General features: G+C 52.1%; 1 protein-coding gene across 5 annotated transcripts in view; it reads right to left on the reverse strand.

The window, feature by feature from the left end:
* The window catches only part of LOC118641533 (interleukin-4 receptor subunit alpha-like), a 41,746-nt gene extending 25,808 nt beyond the window's left edge, over positions 1 to 15,938 (reverse strand). For 2 of the 5 annotated variants that reach the window (XM_036278826.1, XM_036278825.1), the window contains exon 1: positions 15,830 to 15,938. The gene's annotated coding sequence lies outside the window, so the exon portion shown is untranslated. Of the gene's footprint in view, positions 1 to 9,848; positions 10,033 to 15,829 lie in introns of all 5 variants that reach the window. The other 3 variants (XM_036278827.1, XM_036278828.1, XM_036278829.1) reach the window with 3 other exon arrangements.
* Positions 15,939 to 20,821: the final 4,883 nt, after the last annotated feature.

Raw genomic sequence — 20,821 nt, forward strand, 5'->3', positions numbered from 1 at the left:
AGTTTTGATAAAAACTCTCAGCAAAGTGGAAATAGAAAGATCATACCTCAATATAGTAAAGGCCATATATGACAAACCTACAGCCAACATCATATTCAATGGGCAAAAAAACTAAAAGCATTTCCTTTAAGAAAAGGAACAAGACAGGGATGTCCACTTTCACCACTCTTACTCAACCTAGTACTGGAAGTCTTAGCCACAGCAATCAGACAAGAAGAAAAAAATAAAAGGTGTCCAAATTGGAAACAAGGAAGTAAAACTTATTATTTGCAGGTGACATGATATTGTACATAGAAAACCCTAAAAAGACTCTACCAAAAACTACTAGATTTAATAAATGAATTCAGCAAAGTAGCAGGATACAAAATCAACATCCCAAAATCACTGACATTTTTGTTTTTTATTGATTTTTAGAGAGAGAGGAAGGGAGAGAAAGAGAGAAACATCGATGACAGAGAACATTGATTGGTCCCTTCTGCATGCCTCCCACAGGGGATTGAGCCCACAACCTCTGGGCATGTGCCCTGACCAGGAATTGAACTGGCAACTTCTTGGTGCATGGGTCAATGCTCAACCACTGAGCCACACCAGCTGGGAAAAAAAAAAAAATCACTGACATTTTTATACACCATAATGAACACAAAGAAAGAGAAACTGAATAAAAAAACAAACCAAAAAAAAAAAAAAACAATCCCATTTATCAGTGCAACAAAAAAATTAAGATGCCTAGGAATAAACTTAACCAAGGAGGTAAAAGACCTGTTCTCAGAAAACTACAAATAAAAGGAAGATATTAAAAAGTGGACGCATATACCTTGTTCATGGATTAGAAGAATTAACATCATTAAAATGTCCATACTACCCAAAGCAATCTATAGAGTCAATGCAATCTCCATTAAAGTACTAAAGGCATATTTCACAGGTCTAAGACAAATACTCCAAAAATGTATATGGAACAAAAAAAGACCCTGAATAGTCACAGCAATCTTGAAAAAGAAGAACAAAGTTGGAGGGATCACAATTCCAGATATCAGGTTATACTACAAAGTCTGATACTTGCACCAGAACAGGCATATAGATCAATGAAACAGAACTCAGAACCCAGAAATCGACCCAAGACATTATGCTCAATTAATATTTGACAAAGGAGGCAAGAACATACAATGGAATAGAGTGTCTCTTCAATAAATGGTGTTGGGAAAATTGGACAGGTACATGCAAAAAAAAAAAGAAACCAGACCACCAACTTACACCATACACAAGAATAAACTCAAAATGGATAAAAGACTTAAATGTCACTTGTGAAACCATAAAGATCCTAGAAGAAGATATAGGCAGCAAAATCTCAGACGTCATACATAGCAGAATTTTCATGGATACACTGCCTCGGGCAAAAGAAACAAAGGAAAAAAATAATACTTGGGACCACATCAAACTAAAAAGCTTCTGCACAGGAAAATAAATCAGCATCAAAATGAATAGGGAACCCACTCTATGGGACAGCATCATTGCCAATGATACATCAGATAAGAGGTTAATTTCCAAATTATATAGAGTGCTCATACAACTCAACAAAGGAAGACAAAGAATCCAATTAAAAAGTGGGCAGAGGACCTAAATAGACACTCTCCAAACAGGACATACAAGTGCTGGCAAGGATATGGAGAAAAGGGGACTAGTACACTGCTGGTGGGAATGCAGACTGGTGCAGACACTATGAAAAAGAATATGTAGTTTCCTCGAAAAATTAAAAATGGAACTGCTGCCCTGGTTGGTTTTGCTCACTGGTTAGAGTGTCGGCTCACAAACCAAAGAGTCCTGGGTTCAATTCCAGCCAAGGACACCCCAGCCCTGGTTGGGGTCATATGGGTGGCAACCAGTCAATGTGTCTCTCTCACATTGATGTTTCTCTCTCTCTCTCTCTCCCCCTCCCACTCTGTCTGACGATACATGTAAAAATATCCTTGGGTGAGGATTAAAAAAAAATGGAACTGCCATCACCCAGTGATCCCACTTCTAGGAATATGTCCTAAGAAGCCTGAAACACCAATCAGAAAGAATATATGTACCCCCATGTGCATAGCAGTACTATTTACAATAGTTAAGATCTGGAAATAGCCCAAGTGTCCATCAGTAGATGAGTGGATAAAAAAGCTGTAGTACATATACACAATGGAGTACTATGCAGCTGTAAGAAAGAAAGATCTCTTATCCTTTGAGATGACATGGAGGGACCTGGAGAGTATTATGCTAAGCAAAATAAGCCAATGAGAGAGACAAATGTCACATAATCTCACTTATTTGTGGAATATAATGAACAAAATAAGCTGATGAACAAAATAGATCCAGAGACATGGAAGTAGGGAACAGACTGACCAACCTCAAAGGGAGGGACAGGGTGAGAGGGCGGGAAAAGATAAACCAAAGAACTTACATGCATATATGCACAACCAATGGTCACAGACAACAATACTGTGAAGGTGGGGGTGGGACGGGAGCAGGGAGGAGGGTGTCAATGGGGGTAAAAGGAGGGACATCTGTAACAAAAATAAATAAATAAATACATAAAAGAAAATAAATAAAGTCCCCATTTTACAGATGAGGAGACTGAGGCACAGAGAGGTTAGAGCACTTGCTTGTGGTCACAGAGCTAGGGACTCGAACCTGGTAGTCTCACTCCAGAATCCATGCGGCTAATCACTGGGTTTTGCTGCCTTTGAAATGTGGTCCCTGCAACCCTGGGGTGTGGTGTCATTGTCCAAAGGGAAAAATTGAGGCCTAGAGAGGGCAGGTGGCAAGGCCAAGGTCACAGAGTGAGGAAGCAGCCGGGTGGGTGACAGCCCAAGCCAGGAAGATGCAGAAGCACCAGAGGGGAAACACTCCTCTGGCAGAGAAACATTTTTCATTCACTCTTTTTATCTGAGTGGCAAGTCTTGAAATGTCAGGAGCCAGCCGCCATCTGGAGCGACCAGAGGCTCTTCCTGCGCCCGAGGGTGCACAGGCCTCCTCCTCTCCTCACTCCTGACCGCAAGCCAGACTGAGGGGCTGGATCAGCAGACAGATGCCCTCAGTCCCGTGACAAAAGGCAAGTGCAGAGGAAGCCAGTGACACAGCAGGGGCTGTGGTGGCCTCCCGTGGGAGCCACTGATCCTAGAACTCCACAGTCTTAGGCCAGCCCGGAGCTTCCTCTGGCCTCGGGGACAGCTGGGTCGGTATGGCAGGGGGCCAGAGACATGCTCTCCCTGAGGCAGCAGCCTTCTCGGAACTGCTGCCTGAGTGGGGTTCCCAGAACCAGCAGCCACATCAGCAGCTCCGCCCAGGACGGTGGGGCAGGCCAGGCCAGGGCCCCAGAATGGCCTGGGCTCTGCCTGCCTGGCCCACCCCCAGCCCAGCGAGTGACGGAGGGCTGGTTCTGCTGCTGCCAGGGGCAGAAATCAGTAACCTCAGCCAGCAGAGCCCACTAGGCTCCCGTGTACCTACTGTGTGCTCCAGGTCCTCACCCGCTCGCCTCCTTGGGTTTCTTACTGCAGGTGTTTTCTGAGCACCTACTATGTGCCAGGTACTACAGAAGTGAACAAGGCCATTCACTCATACACTCCTTTCTTCCTTCTTTCCTTTGACAAATTCTTGAGTGAGAAGAGACGTTACTGGAAGGTTTGAGCAGAGACATGACATCACAAGACTTCAAACCTCCCTCTGGCTGTGTGGTGTGAAAGGCCCGTGGGGCCAAGGGCAGAAGCAGGGACCAGGAAGAGGCCACTGGACTGGTACAGGCGACAGGTGCCGGCTTGCACAGGGTTGTGGGGAAGGAGCGGTAGGAGTGGGCTGGATTCTAGATCTGGTGGAAGGTAGAGCCTACGGGATTTGCTGACAGAATGGAATCTGGGGTGTGGGTGAGAGGAAAAGAAATCAATGAGGCCAGAGGCCCTGAAAGGACGGAGTGGCTATGTACCCGATGGAGTGGACCGTGGGAGGAAGAGCAGTGACGCAGGTCGGCAGAGAGGGTGGGCGTGGCCATCAGGAGTGAGAGGCAGGCGGGAGGCAGCCGTGGGTGAGGGTGCAGCACCCTGGAGGGAGGAAGCATGTCCCGCAGAGGGCGCCTGGCTCCCTGAGGGCAGACGTCTTGCCCACATAACGGGAGCACCGAGCCGAGCCTGGCACACGGCAGCACTCAAGACGACCACGTGCTTCTCTGCGCCTGGTGCTGCACGTGCACACGCCTCCTTCGAGCCGGGGGCTCCGCCGCTTTCCCGAGGAGGGCGCAGTTACGAAGCCCGCTCTGCAGATTCCCAAGGGCCCTGGTGCTGCACGTGCACACGCCTCCTTCGTGCCGGGGGCTCCGCCGCTTTCCCGAGGAGGGCGCAGTTACGAAGCCCGCTCTGCAGATTCCCAAGGGCCCTGGTGCTGCACGTGCACACGCCTCCTTCGTGCCGGGGGCTCCGCCGCTTTCCCGAGGAGGGCGCAGTTACGAAGCCTGCTCTGCAGATTCCGAAGGGCCCTGGTGCTGCACGTACACACGCCTCCTTCGTGCCGGGGGCTCCGCCGCTTTCCCGAGGAGGGCGCAGTTACGAAGCCCGCTCTGCAGATTCCCAAGGGCCCTGGTGCTGCACGTGCACACGCCCCCTTCGTGCCCAGCTCCCGCCGCTTTCCCGAGGAGGGCGCAGTTACGAAGCCCGCTCTGCAGATTCCCAAGGGCCCTGCCGCGGGGAGGCACGCAGGGGGCCGGAGAAGAGTGTGAGGGAGGAGCGGGAGGAGGGGGAGAGGACGAGATGAGAGCAGAGAGGTCGGAGGCCAGAAGACCGCCTGTCTGCCAGGCACGGTGGGCAATATGACCCCATGCCCAGGGCGAGGGAGCCACTGAACGATATTCAGCTGGGAGGTGTGCGCGGAGGACGCAGGCGGGAAGGAGGTGTCTGCAGAGGACGTGCTGCCGGAGCTGCAGAAGAGGGCAGACTCCAGCCCTGTCTGGGAGTGGACATGCAGAGCTTGGTGCCGGCCGCTGTGGGCAGCTGGGAGTGGGGAGGCGGCCTTGGGCGGGAAGGGGAGCAGGCTTGCTGGGGGAGACCACGCATCCGCTGCACCTCAGACACGGTGACTTCACATGGGCAGTGGGCCCGGAGCCATCCAGGAGACCAGATGTCCTAGTGGCCTGGACTCAGGAGGAAAGCTCAGCTGGAGACAGATTTGAGGGTCACCAGCTGCAAGAATAAGACATGACTTCGAGAGGGATAGGAGAGGGCTGGAGACTGTGATCTCCTTCACGGGACCAGGCCGGGCCAGACCCCCTGGAGAGAGGCCCCCATCTTGGGGACAGAATGGATCTTGGGCCAATGGCCACTTTATGGCAATGTGTACACTTGTGTTGGCTGTGGACACGTTGAGTCCAAACAGCCAGTGGGGCTCTGGGGAGGCACGGGTGACTCCATCTAGGATTCTAGAAGCCACAGCCTCGGGCAGAAGGCACCGGAGGCCCCAGGGAGGAGGCTGACCTGAGGGACCAAGTCCTGACACCTGCTCGGGAGCACAGCCGACTCCATCACTCCACCAGCCCTTCTCTTGCTCTATTCCTCTGCACGGCACTTACTCCCTGCAGCAGTACACACGCACCCTTCCCGTTCATTGTCCACACACCCACGGAACGCCGGCCCCCACAGGCCACAGCCTGTGTCCACACCTTCCCGCTGGGGTCCCAGTGCCAGGCCGATGCCCAGCACAGCAGGGTCCCCAGATACTTGCTGAATGGAAGAATGAATGAACCAAGCCCACCAGCTGTTTGCAGGCCGCCTGGTCAGCTGGCATTTGTCACCTCACTGCTGGAAAACACTGCTCACTTCTGGCTTGGAGTCCCCTTAATACCCTAATGCAGGTGCGGATGGGCCACCCAGGAGGGCTAACCTCCAGGGAGCTAGTAATTGGGGCATTACCATGATCATTAGTCATTTCCCTGAAGAGCATGACGTCAGGCCTCGGGCACTGATTAGATCTGGGCGGTTAGTGAGTGTCACGGCTCCTAGTGGGCCTCCTTCCAGAGGTCCGCAGAAGTCACCACAATTGCCCCTGCGAGTCCCCAGTCCTTAGAACCATTAGAGACCATGGGTTCCACCCTCCCCAACCCAAGGAACAGGGCAGGTGCTGGCTGTTATTCTCATCCCTGTTGCAGACACAGGGAAACCGGGCCCAGGAAGGTTCAGAAACCTGCCTAAGGATGCGCAGCTGGTAAGCAGTGGGGCTGATCTGAGCCCAGACCTGCGGGCTCTGGAGTCCACAGCACAGCGCCTGCCACAGAGAAGCGGCCATCAGCTTGGTCCTGCTCCTCCGGCCAGCCCCCCGTGAAACACGCAGCCAAACCCCCCCTGCACAGAGGGGCAACCAGGGCTCACAGGGGTTCAGAAATAGTCCCAGGAAGCGACCGAGACAGAACTTGGCCTCCATCCTGTTTGCAGTCCTCACCAGTGAACTTGTCTTGACAGTGGCCAGGACTTTGCCCCCGGACAAACCCAAGCAGGTAGCACATCAGCACAGACAAGAGCTCCCTGTTCATCTTCTGTCTGCAGGCGGGGGGCTGGGGGGGGAGCTCTCCCTCAAGTTCTTCCTGTTGTCTCAGCCCAGATCATTCCTGTCAGTCAGGGACACGCAGACACGTGGGGCCTCTCATGGTGTCAGGGACTCCAGGGCATCTGAGACACGGAGCATAATCCCGGGCCTAAGTGTGCGGGCCCCACCCTGACTGTCTGGGAGACCTTGGCAAGCGGGGGTCCTCTCAGAGCCTCAGTCTCCTCATCTGGAAGGTGGGGCAGAACCACTTGCTCAGGGATGGTTGCAGGGAGGCAGAGACCACGGCTGGGGGAAGAGGCTCGGACAGTGCTGGTGGAGCAGGTGGCCAGACTCGGCTCCAAGCACCGAGGGAACTCTGAGACCCTGAGTAGATGGCGGCTGCTGCGACGACGACACAGGTCTCACAGCCACGAGCTGAGAGGGCAGTACTGCTTCCACTGACACAGAGTTCAAGGAGACAAGGTGATCTTGGGGACACAAGTCGAGATAGTGTCCTTGGAGTTGGGGGCAGGAGGGACCCTTCTAGGGAGCTGGTCATGCTTTGTTTCTTGATTGGGTTCTGCATGCATGTGTTCACTTTGTGAAATGAAAGAAGCTGTGCACTTGTCTGCACGTATGTTGCAATAAAAAGGAAAAAAGATGGATGGGAGGGAAGAGACGGGAGTGTGCCGTCTAGGGTACTGGGGTGTGTCAACAAAGATCTCAGAAGCGTTCATCCTCAGGGCTGGAAGACCCTAAGACCCTAGTCCACTCTCAATGCTACTTCGGGTCCCCCTAGGCCTTTACAAGGGGCCCTCTGCTTACCTGCCTCCAGCACAAGGCACTCACTGCCTCGGGGCCACTCCCAGCCCTCAGCCACCTGCGTCATGGCCAGAGTCACCTCCTCCAGAGTAAACACAAATACCTAGAGAACTCAGTTGCATGACCTCAATGAGTAGAGAGGGGACAAGTAGTGAGCACATGCCCAGTCCCAAAGGGCAGCTGCCACACTGTCTCAGCAGTTTCTGCCATGTGAAATTGAAGGTCTTTTGATTTTTCCAAAGCAACCAGAAATTCAGATTTTTACGCTTATTATCCTGATGTTTAAGTGTTGGAAAAGAGTTCAATTTTTAAAAACTACACCCCACCTTTGTGGTCCCTTTTTGGCTTACAAAGCTGGTGTCCTACTAGGTAGGTGTCCTGAGATGCCAGGAGACCCCACGTGGAAGGGAGCAACAGGTGAGACCCCCACCCCTTCCCCAAGCACCAGCAACCCCAAAAGTGAAAGGCTGTTTTTCAAATGTCCCCTGCCTTCTGACCCTATTACCTCTTGAACACTATGGGATGCTGGTTGCTCTGGTGATGAGAAAGGAGGGAAGCACGAGTGTCAGTGAGGATTCCAAAAATTCTGCAAGCCCCACTGCCTTCCTCCTCAGTGCGGGAGGACAGGGGCCAAGAGCGGTCCTTACACATCCTGTACTCTCCTATCCTGCCCACCTGTCCCCAAACATGCCACAAACTCCCCCACTTGCACACTTCGCTTGGGCTGGTTGCTCTGCCTCAGTGGCCTCCTCCTGTGCCACCACTCAGGACATTCCTGGTCAAACCCTGCTCTTTCCTCAGCCCACCTCAGCGCTCTGCCTGTCCCTCTGTCCCGCAAACCCTTCTGTGAAGCAGCTCGCTACAACCTGTCCAGACTGAAAGGTCCTCCAGGCCAGCCAGGGACGGGTCACACTCATGTCCCTTTGTGAACAGAGGAGGCAGCCAACCAAAGGTGGCCAAACTGAAGTCATTGTGGGTGCTTTCCCATCTCTGGGCCTTTGCATGTGCCATTCTTAATTCCTGGAATGCTGTCCAATATTTACACCCAATGGCCAATATGTGTACAGGGATGCTCGCCATATCTTTCACATTCACTATCATAGTCATTTTCACAAAAACCTAGAGAGAAGGGCAAAAGCAGGCCATATCCTCATTTTATGGGTGAAGAAATTGAGTCCCAAACAGGGAAATGACTTGTCTAAGATTACTAAGCAAGTGGGTTGCAGAGCTGAGACTGAGATGCAAGTTTTGTTTTCTTTTAAATTCATCTGGCCACCAGACTGGGGTCAAATAATAGTCCTACAACTTTAGAGCTAAAGAAAAGAAAACAAAGAATTATAAAATTAGTCAAGAAAAATGCAAATAAAAATAGTAAGTATAGGGATATAAATACCGAATAAACAGAATTCAAGGCAGCAAAGTATTAAATGAGAGAAAGGTGGCTGTTTTATACTGATAAATAGAGCAATTGACCAAGAAGGTATAACAATCATAAACCCTTCTCCTGTTCATGTGTTTTCTATATATATGCACCTAATAACAGCCTTTAAAAGAACGCAAAATACAAGAGAAGGCCAAAGAGAAAAGAACAGATGATCCTTTATCACAAGGGGAGATAAATCAGGTAGACAAAAACACACAAAAATATAGACAATGTAAATGCTACAGTTAGGAAGCTTGCACTAATAAATATATTTCTAGAACTGTACAGCCAGTAGAAAAATATACTCCCTTTCAAATGCAAGAGGGTCACACCGAAAAATTAACCAGAAAATCTTGCAAAAAAAATCTGAACAAATTCTCCATCTTGATATCCTAGAAGCCACAAATATTGACCATAATGCAATAAATATAGAAATCAGCAGTAAAAAATGTTCAAAAATTCCATCCACCTTAAAACATCTTAAAAGCACATATACTTTTAGACAAAAGGGAAATTGTAAACTATTTTAGCAGTGAATGACATTGTGTAACAAGACCTGTAGAATGAAACCAAAACAGTATTCAGAGAAAAAAGGATAGCCATTTAATTTCTTATTAGAAGTTAAGAAAGATTGATAATTATTAGCCTCAAACAAGGAATCTCAGAATGGAAGAAACTTTTATAGCAGCTCATGTAGAAGAGAAACCTGGAGGTTTAAACTGACAAGCCCAATATGAGCCCCAAGTGGGACATGGCTGCTACAAAGTATGATTGCAGGTTGTATCAACAGAGGTATGGGCTCCAGATCCAAGGAGGTGATAGTCTCTCTCCTCTCTGACTGGGCAGGCTTTGGGGGAAGTAAAAAGTTTTATATTGGACTCTGACCAACTGGATCACATCTAGAGCCACTGAACTCTTCACAATTCCCTGAGTCAAGAAGTATAATTAAAAGAGCTATGGCTGTATAGTCTGAGAAAGAGAAATATTGGGTAGTTGTTGGAGGGTAATGGTTACCATCTCCAAGGGACAGAACCAGAGCCAGAAACTGAAAAAGCTCTTAGAAACCTACTTTGGCTAAATCTCAGGAAGGCTCTTCTCCCAGTCAGAGCTGTCCAGCTGTGGAATTGCTTCTGGAAGGCTTATGCTCCATCACTGCAGGCAAGACTGTCAGGGGGCCATGACTCTGTGGGCTCGGAGGGCTGCCAGCCCGGAGATCTGGTGTCTCTTCTCTCCAGAGAAGTTCACATCCTCTTCTGAAAAGGCAGAACACTTCCTGGCTGTTCCAGGAGAACCTCAGACCTCCCCCCACTCTCCAAAATGTTCTCAGTGGCTGTGCTCCCTTATCTCTGACCAAGAAACTCAGGTCTCTTACTCTGCTCCTCATGGGGCATGGCTCAGAACAGTGGGTAAGTGCAAGTCAAAGACTTCCTGGTCAGCAGCCCTGGGTTTGAATCCAGACTCTACCCCTTCCGACTTGTGTCACTGGTAAGTCTCTACCTTTAGCCTCAGGGAAATGGGGAGGCACTCAGTCATCTATCTGCCTCCCCCCAGCACAGTGCCTGATGTGGAATTGGGCCTCTACTCATCCGGTTCCCCCCACCCCACACCTCCTCTGCTTTGATATGTCCTCACTGTCTGACCCAGGGGAAGGTGATCAGTAAAATGATCTGTAAAATGATTCACAGTGACTGAATCATCCGTAATGCCAGTCCTGGCCTGACCACATCCACGAGGTTGCTGGGCTGACCCACAGCAGGCGAGCACACCAGCAATGTTCAAAGCAGCAGGTGGGCCTTCAGCACCTGAGCCCAGTTTCCATGATGTTAAACACAGCGGTGAGGACTGAGGACTCTGGAGCTGTAGGTTCCCAGCCCTGCTCTGCCACCTTCCCGCTGTGGCCCTGGGCATGTTACTAGACCATTCTGTGCCTGTTTCTTCATCTGTAAAATCTGGAGAAGAGCCGTTCCTGCTTTGTAGGGTTGCCCTACAAGCCAAATGAGATAATGTAGGGTACCTGCTACTGTTTACCTCCGTGTCCCTGCCCCTCTTCGCCTTGCTCAATCCCATCCAACCGCATCTTCTTCCTTGTTGTGGCTGAAACCACCAAGCCTGTTTCCTCCCACCTCAGGGCCTTTGCACTTGCTGTTCTCTGCCAGGACCACTCTTTTCCCAGATAACCACATGTCTTTTTACTTCAGGTCTTAGCCCCAAAGTCACCTCTTTGGAGTCGCCTCCCCCCAAGACTGTCGGATCCACCAGGGCTCGCTTGACTGCTGAGTCCCAGCCCTGGCATGTTTGCTGAGTGAATGTGAGCCGGAGCCCAGTGCTGGCACTCAGGACACGGTCCATTCAGCTTGTAGGCTGCCCTGCAGGCTGGAGGCTGCTGGTCCCTCGATAAGTCCTCTGCTCAGAGCTACACACCCTCCCTCAGGAAACCTGTCCACCAAACTCTTGTTCTCACCAGGACCCACATCCTCCCTCTTCCCACAGAGGGAGGAGAAGGGGACTCAGATGCCTGCCCAGCTGGTGATGGACCCAGCAAGTCCCAGCACCCAGGCCTGCTTTAGCCAAGACCCTGGGCTTCTTAAGCAACCCTGAAGCGAGGAGGCCCATGGAGGCCCCAGAGGGAGAAGGAGCTGGGCGGAGCCAACCCGAACCTCAGAGGCACCAGCGCTTCCTGGAAAGACACAGACGCAGAGACAGCGGCGCGCCGAGCGGCGAGCAGCGGGGCAGCGGCCAGAAGGGTCAGTGGATGGACAAGGCCCGCTGTCCCAGCCGGTTCTGCCAGGCCTCGGCCCTGTCTTCCTGATGGCCCTCAGAGGCCCCGGCCCCGCCCTCACCCTGCTCCTCTTCCTCCCAGCACGCCACTGCCTGGCAGCATCTCGCAGGTCCACGTTCTCTGTGCACAATCCTGGGGCCAGGCGGGTTTCGTGTCCAGAATCACTGAGGATACAAGGGTCACCTTGTGCAAACTACCAGCCGAGGGAAGCACCCGCACCCCCAGGCGGCCAGGGCAGCACCGACGCTTCGCACGTCATCGCTGCAGGACAGCCGCTCTCCCAGGAGGAGAAGGAGAGGCCCCAACGCAAAGCCTGGCCCAGGGCAGGTCGTGCTCCCAGCCGGGTGGTGAGGAAGCTCCGGTTTCCGAGCCCGAGGATTTCGGAACCGCAGTAAGGGCTGTGGGTCAGTATGTGTATGTTTGGCTTCTCAACTAGAAGTTAAACCCCAGGAGGGCAGGGACTCTGTCCAGTGCTCTGTCAGTACACCTGGCACCGTGCCTGGCACAGGTGAGTGCTCAGTACATATTTGAGGAAGAAATGAATGAGGAAGCCAGGTGTTGATATGGAGAAATGGCTCTGTCCTAAATGGGGAGAGAAGCTGCAACCACTGAGCCATGGGCAAGGTGCCTGTAAGAATTATCTCATGAACACCCCCATACCCATTTTATTGACAAGCACACTGAGGTTCAGAGAAGTTAAGCAATTGCCTCCAGATCACAGATAGGAAGCAGCAAGCTCACATCTGAACGTGGGGCCCCGGTCTTCAAGCCTGTGCCCTTCTCTGTGCCTCCAGCCCAGAGAAGCAGAATGACTTGCTGCAAGTCACACAACAAAGCAACGGGAGCACGGCCCCTCTCCTGCTGGCTCCTACGGGACCCTCCAGCCACGGCTGGGTCCTCCCACCCACACTCGTGGAAGGGCAGGTGCGTCCACATCCAGGCAAGTCGATGGCCTCTCTTCTAGACTAGCCAAGGGAAGTCTGGCCAAACGTGACCAGGCATGTCTCCACAGTGCCAGCCATGAGGAATGCCGGGAAAGATGTCCCTCTGGGTCACCCCAGCAAACTGGGACAGTGGGAAAGAACACAGGCTGGGGAGGAAAGCAGGTTCGAATCCCTCCTTCTGTCTCTCCTAGACATGGGACCTCAGGCAAGGCCACTGCACACATCTCTGATTCTCAGTTTCCTCACCTGCAAATGGGTAGACTAAACCCCATCCAATGGGGTTCATTTCTTTCTTTAACAAATACATATTGCTCACTTTGTACCCGGCATTGTTCTGTGTGCTTGACACTTATTAATTCATTTCATAATCATCACAACAGTATAGAGTAATCATAATTTCACAAATGGGGAAACTAAGGTCCTGAGAAGTACTTTGCAACTTAGTAAGTAGCAAAGCCAGCCTCTGTACGGGGCAATGTAGTTCCAGAGTCCATGCTCGGAAGCTCAAGGCTCTACTTTTTTTTTTCTTTTTTCTCTATTGGTTTTAGAGAGAGAGAAAGGGAGAAGGAGAGAGAGATAGAAACATCGATGAGAGAGAACATCAATTGGCTGCCTCCTGCATGCCCTCCACTGGGGATCTGGCCCACAACCTGGGCATGTGCCCTGACCAGGAATCGAACCGGTGACCTCTTGGTGCATGGGTCAGTGCTCAACCACTGAGCCATACTGGCTGGTCCAGCTTTACGTTTTGTTGTTGTTGTTGTTGTTGTTGTTAATCCTCACCTGAGGATATTTTTTCATTGACTTTTAGATAGAGTGGAAAGGAGGGAGGGAGAGAGAGAGAGAAACATCAATGTGAGAGTGCCCTTGATTGGGAATCAAACCTGCAAGACTTTAGTCCGCAGGCCGATGCTCTAGCCACGGAGCCAAACTGGCCAGGGCAATATACTTCTTGACAGTAACAAAGAGACATGAATGCTTATTGTGGACATAATATGTGTTGGAAATTGTGTTAAGTATCTTATAAAACATGATGCCCAGTTTTACAAACAGGAAACAAAGCACGAGGGGCCTTCAGTCCCAACCCCTCTCCCAGGGGCAAGGAAAGCAACTGAGGGCAGTGAGCTATTTGATCCCAAACTCCTCCATCCTGGGCTGGGGGCGGTGGGAAGGGATAAGGAGAGGAGGGTCCAGGAAAGGTTCTCTTCTCCCTTCTCTGACACCTCACTTCAGCTCCTTTCTAAATCTAGCGTCAGGAAACTGTGCCTTAAAGGACACCCTCCACCCCTGCCTGGGCTTTCTGCAGTCTGGGTCACGCTTACAAAACACATCAGTACTGAGTCACTGCTCTGCATGTGGAAATGCTCAGGTCATCCAGACCTGCCGGTAAATGGGTGTGTTGTAACCAGAGCCGCTCACTATTGGTTTTCCCCTGCTGCCTTCAGAGTCAACTCTAAAGGCTGGGGTGGGGCCAGGAGTCTGCATGGTGACTCTCAGAGCTCAGGCAGAGGTAGGATACCTGGTCTACTCCTCAGCATGGCATACAAGACCTTCTACGTGGCCAAGCCCGCCCTTCCATCCCTCTCTGCTTCTCCCGGCTCCCAGGCACCACACGCACACCTTTCACAGTTCCCGGCCTTCGTCCATGCTGTTCCCACTGCTCAGCATGCCTTCCCTCCCATCCTCCCCCTGCCGGATTTCTCTACCCCTCTTCCTGGGCTGGCTCAAGGGTCCTTGCTCCGTGAAGCCTGTCTCACTGCCCCATGAAGAACTGATCACCCCTACTGTGCTCCCCCCTCCCCAGAGGGAGACCTCCTCAGGGCAAACACCGGTGCCCAGAACAGCACCGGGTGCCCAGAGCCGCTCGGAGCAGCGCCCAGCAGGAGCCTGTGAGAGCTGGGGAGGGAGGGAATGGCTGGGCTGGCCCCTCTCAGTCCACACCTCAGCCTCCTCCTCTAGTCACAGGTTGGACTAGCCGGGTTCAGGGGCCTTTGCAGGACTCTAGGATCCCCTGACTGTGCAGGGCACCCTGGCCAAATGGACACCTGAGCCTCAGTTTCCCGAACAGATTTTAGGATTTTAATAAAGGTGCTAATATCCCAGCAAATGCTGCAGCTCCTAAGAGGCCACGCAGAGGGGAGGAGGTGCAGGGGTCACAGCTCACAGAGGACTGGGGTCAGGCAGAGACTAGGATTCAAGCAGGATCAGTGCGGGCCCGGGGCATTCTGTGAACCCCACCACCGGCCACCAGTCCGCTGGTCCCAGTCTCTCCTGATTATAGAACATATAATTTTGTTTTTAAATCCTGGGTTTATTGGAAGCTCACGGAAGGGGGCCTGGGAATCTGCAGTTCAATCAAACCCCCTGGAGAATTCGTGCGTGGGGTGGTTTGACAGACAGCATCACAGGGGGAGGGCGGCGGGCTCCAGCAGCAGCCTGCCTTCCCGGTGGGCCTCGCCTGTGCCAAGTGCCCGAAGCTGGACAATGGCGGGGTACACGCAAGAGTACCAATCAGAAAGGTCGTGTTGAGATTTAACTCAGAATGCTTTCAGTGTTCAGCAAAGAGCCGGCCTAAAACTGTCCCTAGCATTGGGTCCACCCAACAATGTTCAAATAAGGAGGCCAAAGGTGCAAAGGGCCTGTTTCCACAAATTTCTTTGTTTTTGTTTTTTAAATCCTCATCTGGGGATATTTTTCCATTGATTTTCAGACAGAGTGGGAAGGTTGGAGGGAGGGAGAGAGAGAAACATCAATGTGAGAGAGACACATGGTTGGCTGACTCCTGTACTACCCTGACCAGGCCCGGGATTCAATAGCAACCGATGTAAGTTCCCTTGACCAGAATGAACCCGCAACTCTTTGGCCCCCAGGCGGATGCTCTAACCGCTGACCCACACGGTCAGGGATTCCCCAGATTCTTAGACGGCGTTTCCAACTGTATAGTTTCAGAACTGTCACACCCTTTCTCTCCCCACAATACTTACCAACTCCCGGTGCGCAGGCCAGGGATGCCTGCCTAGAGGGGGGCCAGCGTGTCCCAAGACCTGTGTCACCCCACGCTTTCCACATTCCTAAGCACCCTAGAGGCTGCCCCCATTGATAACTCAGACAACACGAGTTTGGGGGCGCTGGGCTTCCGAGCACCTGGGGCCAGCCTTCCTTCCCAGCTCCGTGCCACGGCGGCCCTGTGCACTGAGCCGGATGCTCCCCATGCGTGGGTCGGGGCGTCCCGGGTCCCTGTCGCCTGGCCCCATTGGCGACCCAGCACTTCCCGGACGCCGGCTTTGGGTGAACCCCTGCCTCCGCCCCGCGCACCCCGTGTCCTACCTGCGCGCTCCCATCCATTCGCCGAGCTGGCGCCAGAGCTAGAAGTGGGGACCCCCTGGTAGCCGGGTGGCGGCGGAGCAGTGTGGGACTTTCCTGGGGCATGACCTCCCACTCCGCTCTTGCAGGCCCGCCCCGCGCCCGCCCCCAGATTTGCGTGCACCGCCCCGCCCCGCCCACCGAGGGCGCCGGTCTGCGTCTCGGTCGCTGTCCCTCCGCCCCTCCAGGCCTCACCGCTGACCTTTTCTGGGGGCCCCTGCTCGCTGTCTCCCCGTAGCAGCTGGAGGTCAAGTCCCTGGAGAACCCGCAGTAGTTCCCCGGTGTTCTCAGAATAGAAGCGGGTCCCTGCGCCCCTCCCGCTGCCCTTCCTGCCCAGGCCCCCAACTCTCTTTGCGGAGCGGGCAGTGCGTTGGGGGCTGAGGGGTTGGGCAACTTGAATTCTTCCCTGCTCCCTAGCAGCCCAACAGCTGCCAAGTGCCAATGTGTGTTCATTCCTCCCACAAATGTTTACTGAGCGCCTACTTTATGTTAGGCTCCAGAAAAATTTAGGTAGTAAAACAACCCTTCAATCAATAGCCCGTACACCTGGCAGGCCCTGTGCTAAGGGCCTATATTAACTCGTTTAATGCTCGCAACTACTCTGAGGGACTCGATTACTCCCACCCATTTTATAGATGGGGAAACGGAGCACGGAACCTCTGAGGGTCACTTGCTCAGAGTCAGGCAGCAGGTGTGGCATTCGAACCCAGGCTCCAAAAACCCTAACCACTGGTCACCATAAAAGCCCTGATGCAGCCAGGAGGTAGGAAAAACACAAATGGATAAACTATTTCAGGTAACAAGCAGTCCCAAGAAGAAAGTAAAAAGAGAGAGACCTATTAGGCTAGTGGATCTGATGGTTTGAATGTATTCTTGAAGAGAAGACATTTGCGCTAAGAACCTGAAAAGGATATAGTGGAAGATAAGTTGAGGGTGTGAGAACAGCAAGTGCAAAGGCCCTGGGGTGGGAACCAACTTAGAATGTAGGAATTGCCTGGAGGCCAGGTTGGCTGGAGAGCCTTGAGAAGGGGAGAGCAGATGTGTAGTCTCAGGCCTGGCCTTGCTGGGGACCCAGAGAGAATTCTGATCCTACCTTGCTCTCAAGGAGCTCCTGCTCTGAGAGTGGAGGCAAATTCCTAGGAGCCAAGGGCAGCCCAGTGGAGTTCTGTGGTGGAGGGTAAGCCAGGGAAGCAATAAAACCTCTGGTAAACCCTGGCAGGTTTTGCTCAGCGGTTGGAGCCTCAACCTGTGGACCAGAGGGTCCCGGGTTCGGTTCCTGCTAGGGGCATGTACAAAACAAAAACCTCTGGTAAGGGTGAGTTGAAGGGGCGGGGAGGGACAGTACTTCAATTCTCTTTCATTGTTTTTCACACATTCTTTCTTTCTTGACGTTACTGTGTGACTAACCTGTGGTAAGTGCTGAGGGCACAGATAGGAAGATATGAAACAGACATGGCTCCTGCCCTCTGAGACCTTACAACCACCTCAAATACGTGACAATGCTCAAATACGTGACAGAACAGTGGACTCAGTCCCCTGGAGTAGTCAGGGGTGGCTTCCTGGAGGAGGTAGCCTCTGATGGATGCCTCCAAGGATCAGTGAAGAGGGAGGGAAAGGACAGGCATTCAGATGGAGGGGGCTGCAGGAGCAAACACTTGGAGGGGAGCCATGGTGCGGGGTGGGGGAAGGGAGTTGGAAAAACTACATTATTCAGCATCTACTGACACCTCCATGAGCCAGGTCCTGAGCTGGGGGCTGGGGAGAGTGAGAAATAGATCCAGTCCCTGCTTTCCTAGCCCTGGGGGTCTGGCTAGGGCCCTGACAAGTAAATAGAACAAGCAATTGAGTGTAATGAATTCTGTGAGGGGACAGGAGAGGGGTCCTAGGACGGACCTGGGGGCTTGGGCTTCCAGAGGGAGTAGGAACTGGCAGACAAGGTGTGAACTGCACAGGTCAGGTGGGAACTCCCATCGGACATGGATTTTACCAAGGTCACACCCGGGCACTGAGAAGGGTTTGCTCCTGCCTAGAAAAGCTCACACCTGTTCACACTCACTCACGTGTACTCTCACTCACACCCTGATTCGCCTGTCCTAACACCTTCACACTGGCACATTCACTCATTTACTCACACACTCACACACCTTCACACTCTCACACACCTTCACACTCACACACATATACACTCACACCCACAGACTCACCTGCCCTGACACCTTCACACTCACAGTTCACTCATATACTCACACACATATACACTCACACACATATACACTCACACCCACAGACTCACCTGCCCTGACACCTTCACACTCACAGTTCACTCATATACTCACACACTCACACACCTTCACACTCTCACACACCTTCACACTCTCACACACCTTCACACTCTCACACACCTTCACACTCACACCCACAGACTCACCTGCCCTGACACCTTCACACTGGCACATTCACTCATATACTCACACTCACACACCTTCACACTCACACACATATACACGCACTCACACACACAGACTCACCTGCCCTGACACCTTCACACTGGCACATTCACTCATATGCTCACACATCGCAGACACACTTCACTCATATGCTCGTATATCCACACACATTCGCACTCACACACATTCCACTTATTCACCGCTGTGTTCACATTCACACACTCAGGTCCTCACACAGCACACATATTCATTCAGAGCCGCTCACACTTACCCACACACCCCGCACATTCACACTTACATTCGCAGCCACACAGACTCAAACTCATACACGCACCACTCCCTTACACACTCCCGCTCCCTCACTCTCACACTCGGACACCCACACAGTCGGTATTTGAACCCGGGCAGTTTAGAATGAACGCTGTGGGTTTCTTCTGTGCAGTAGGAACCTTCTTTCCTCCAGGCCTGGTGTGTCTGAGTTGGCGCCCACTCTCATCTGGACGCGACAGCAGAAGTCTCAGTTTGGGCAAGTGTGGCCTGGGCCGACTGTCCCCACACTGGGCTCCCTCCCTGTTTTCTGAGCCTTTAGGTGCGTCTTTGCCCTGTCCTCGCTGGCCCCCACTCGCACACCAACTCTGCTAGCGCTGACGAGGGGTTCGGGCAGGGCCGCCAGGCCCCGGGCCCCAGCGTCCAGCCGGCAGGGTGGGGTGACGACGGCGCCCCTCGGAGGCTGCGGAGGTGCAGGGATGCAGGAGGTGGGAATGCCAGGACGGCCTGGCCCGGCGAGGCGCAGCCCATGCTCACTGTTGCTCCTGCCAGACCGGGCAGAGGAAGGAGCCGGAGCGGTTTGCTCGGGTGTGAAAAGGAGGCGGAACCTGAAACCTCAGGAAAGCACAGAGCAGATGTGGTCAGTGTGAAGACCTTTGGGAAACCTGGGGGAAGGGACTATGCGGATGATTTGCACTTTTCTTGAAACTTTTCTGTGAGCCTGGAATTGTGTCAAAATTAAGAGTTAAAGCAAACAGGGCGTCGTCCTGAGGCCGCAGAGAGAGAACAAAGTGAATGAGGCCTGTCATTCTGCACACAGTCCCTGTCCTCGGAGAGGGGCCCGGAGGCCCCAAACTAGTAAAGCCTCAGGCCCTCAACCCGGGGGCCTCCCAAGTATTCCCTCAGCACAGGCTCCCCTCACATGACGTCACGACACACTCCCTTGTTTTTAAGCCTATCCTTCAGGTTTAAGAAATTAATAAAAATTAATTTAAAAATTTACCATTGTAGATGTACAGAAAAACCGACAGTTCAGAGAGTGCCCATGAATCCTCTCCCCTGTACACAACTTCCCTCGCCATTAACATCTTGCATTAATGTGGTACATTTGCTACAATTAGTGAGCCATTATCTGGGCATTGTTATTGGTTAACGTCTGTGTTTACACTAAGGTCACTGTTTCTCTGCACAGTACTATGGGTGTGCAGAGGCAGAAGGGCTTGTGTGCACCAATATAGCAACGTAAAGAATCCTTTCGCCTCCTAAAATCGCGTAGGCTTCACCTATTCACCCTCCTCCCCCTAAACCCTGGACGCCCTCATCTTTGTACTGTCCCTGGGCTTTTCCCAGGATGTCATCTAATTGGAATCAGGCTGTGCAGCCTCTTAAGACTGGCTTCTTTCACTTCGTAATATGCTTCTAGGTGTTCTCTATGTCTTTTTGTGGCTTCATAGCTCATTTCTTTTTACCTCTGAATAACATTCCCTTGTCTGGATGCACCGCAGCTTAGGTGTGCAGTCAGCCGCTGAAGGCCTCCTTGGTGGCTTTCAGTTTTGGACAATTATGAATAAAGTTGCTACAAACACTCATGTGCACGTTTTGTGTGGACGTGTTTTTAACTTCTTTGAGTAAATACCAAGTGCGATTGCTGGATCTTATGGTAAGAACAGGTTTACTTTCGCATGAAACCCAAACTGTATTCCATAATGGCTGCACCATTTGCATTCCCACCAGCAATGAGCAAGAGTCCCTGTTGCTCTGTGGTCTCATCAGCATTTGGTGTTGTCACTTCTTGGGATCTTAGCCAGTCTAGTAGATGTGTATTTCATGATTGTTTTAATTTGCAGTTCCCTTAAAGACATTATGTTGAGCATCTTTTCATGTGCTTATTTGTCATCTGTATATTTCTTTTTTTGTCTGTTGAATCTTTTGCCCATTTTTAAATTGGGTTGTTTCTTCTTCTTGTTAATCCTCACCCGAGGATTTTTTTATTTTTATTTTTATTTTTAGAGAGAGCAGAAGGGAGTGAGGGAGGGGGAGAGAGAGAGAGAGAGAGAGAGAGAGAGAGAGAAACATCAATGTGAGAGAGACACATCGATTGGTTGCCTCTTGCACATGCCCCTTCTGGGGCTGGTGATCGAACCTGCAATTAAGGTACGTGCCCTTGACTGGGAATTGAACCTGTGACCCTTTGGTCCGTGGGCTGACGCTCTAACCATTGAGCACACTGGCCAGGGCTGTT

Source organism: Molossus molossus, unplaced genomic scaffold, assembly GCF_014108415.1.
Source record: "Molossus molossus isolate mMolMol1 unplaced genomic scaffold, mMolMol1.p scaffold_m16_p_3, whole genome shotgun sequence".
In the NCBI taxonomy this organism is placed as follows: domain Eukaryota; kingdom Metazoa; phylum Chordata; class Mammalia; order Chiroptera; family Molossidae; genus Molossus; species Molossus molossus.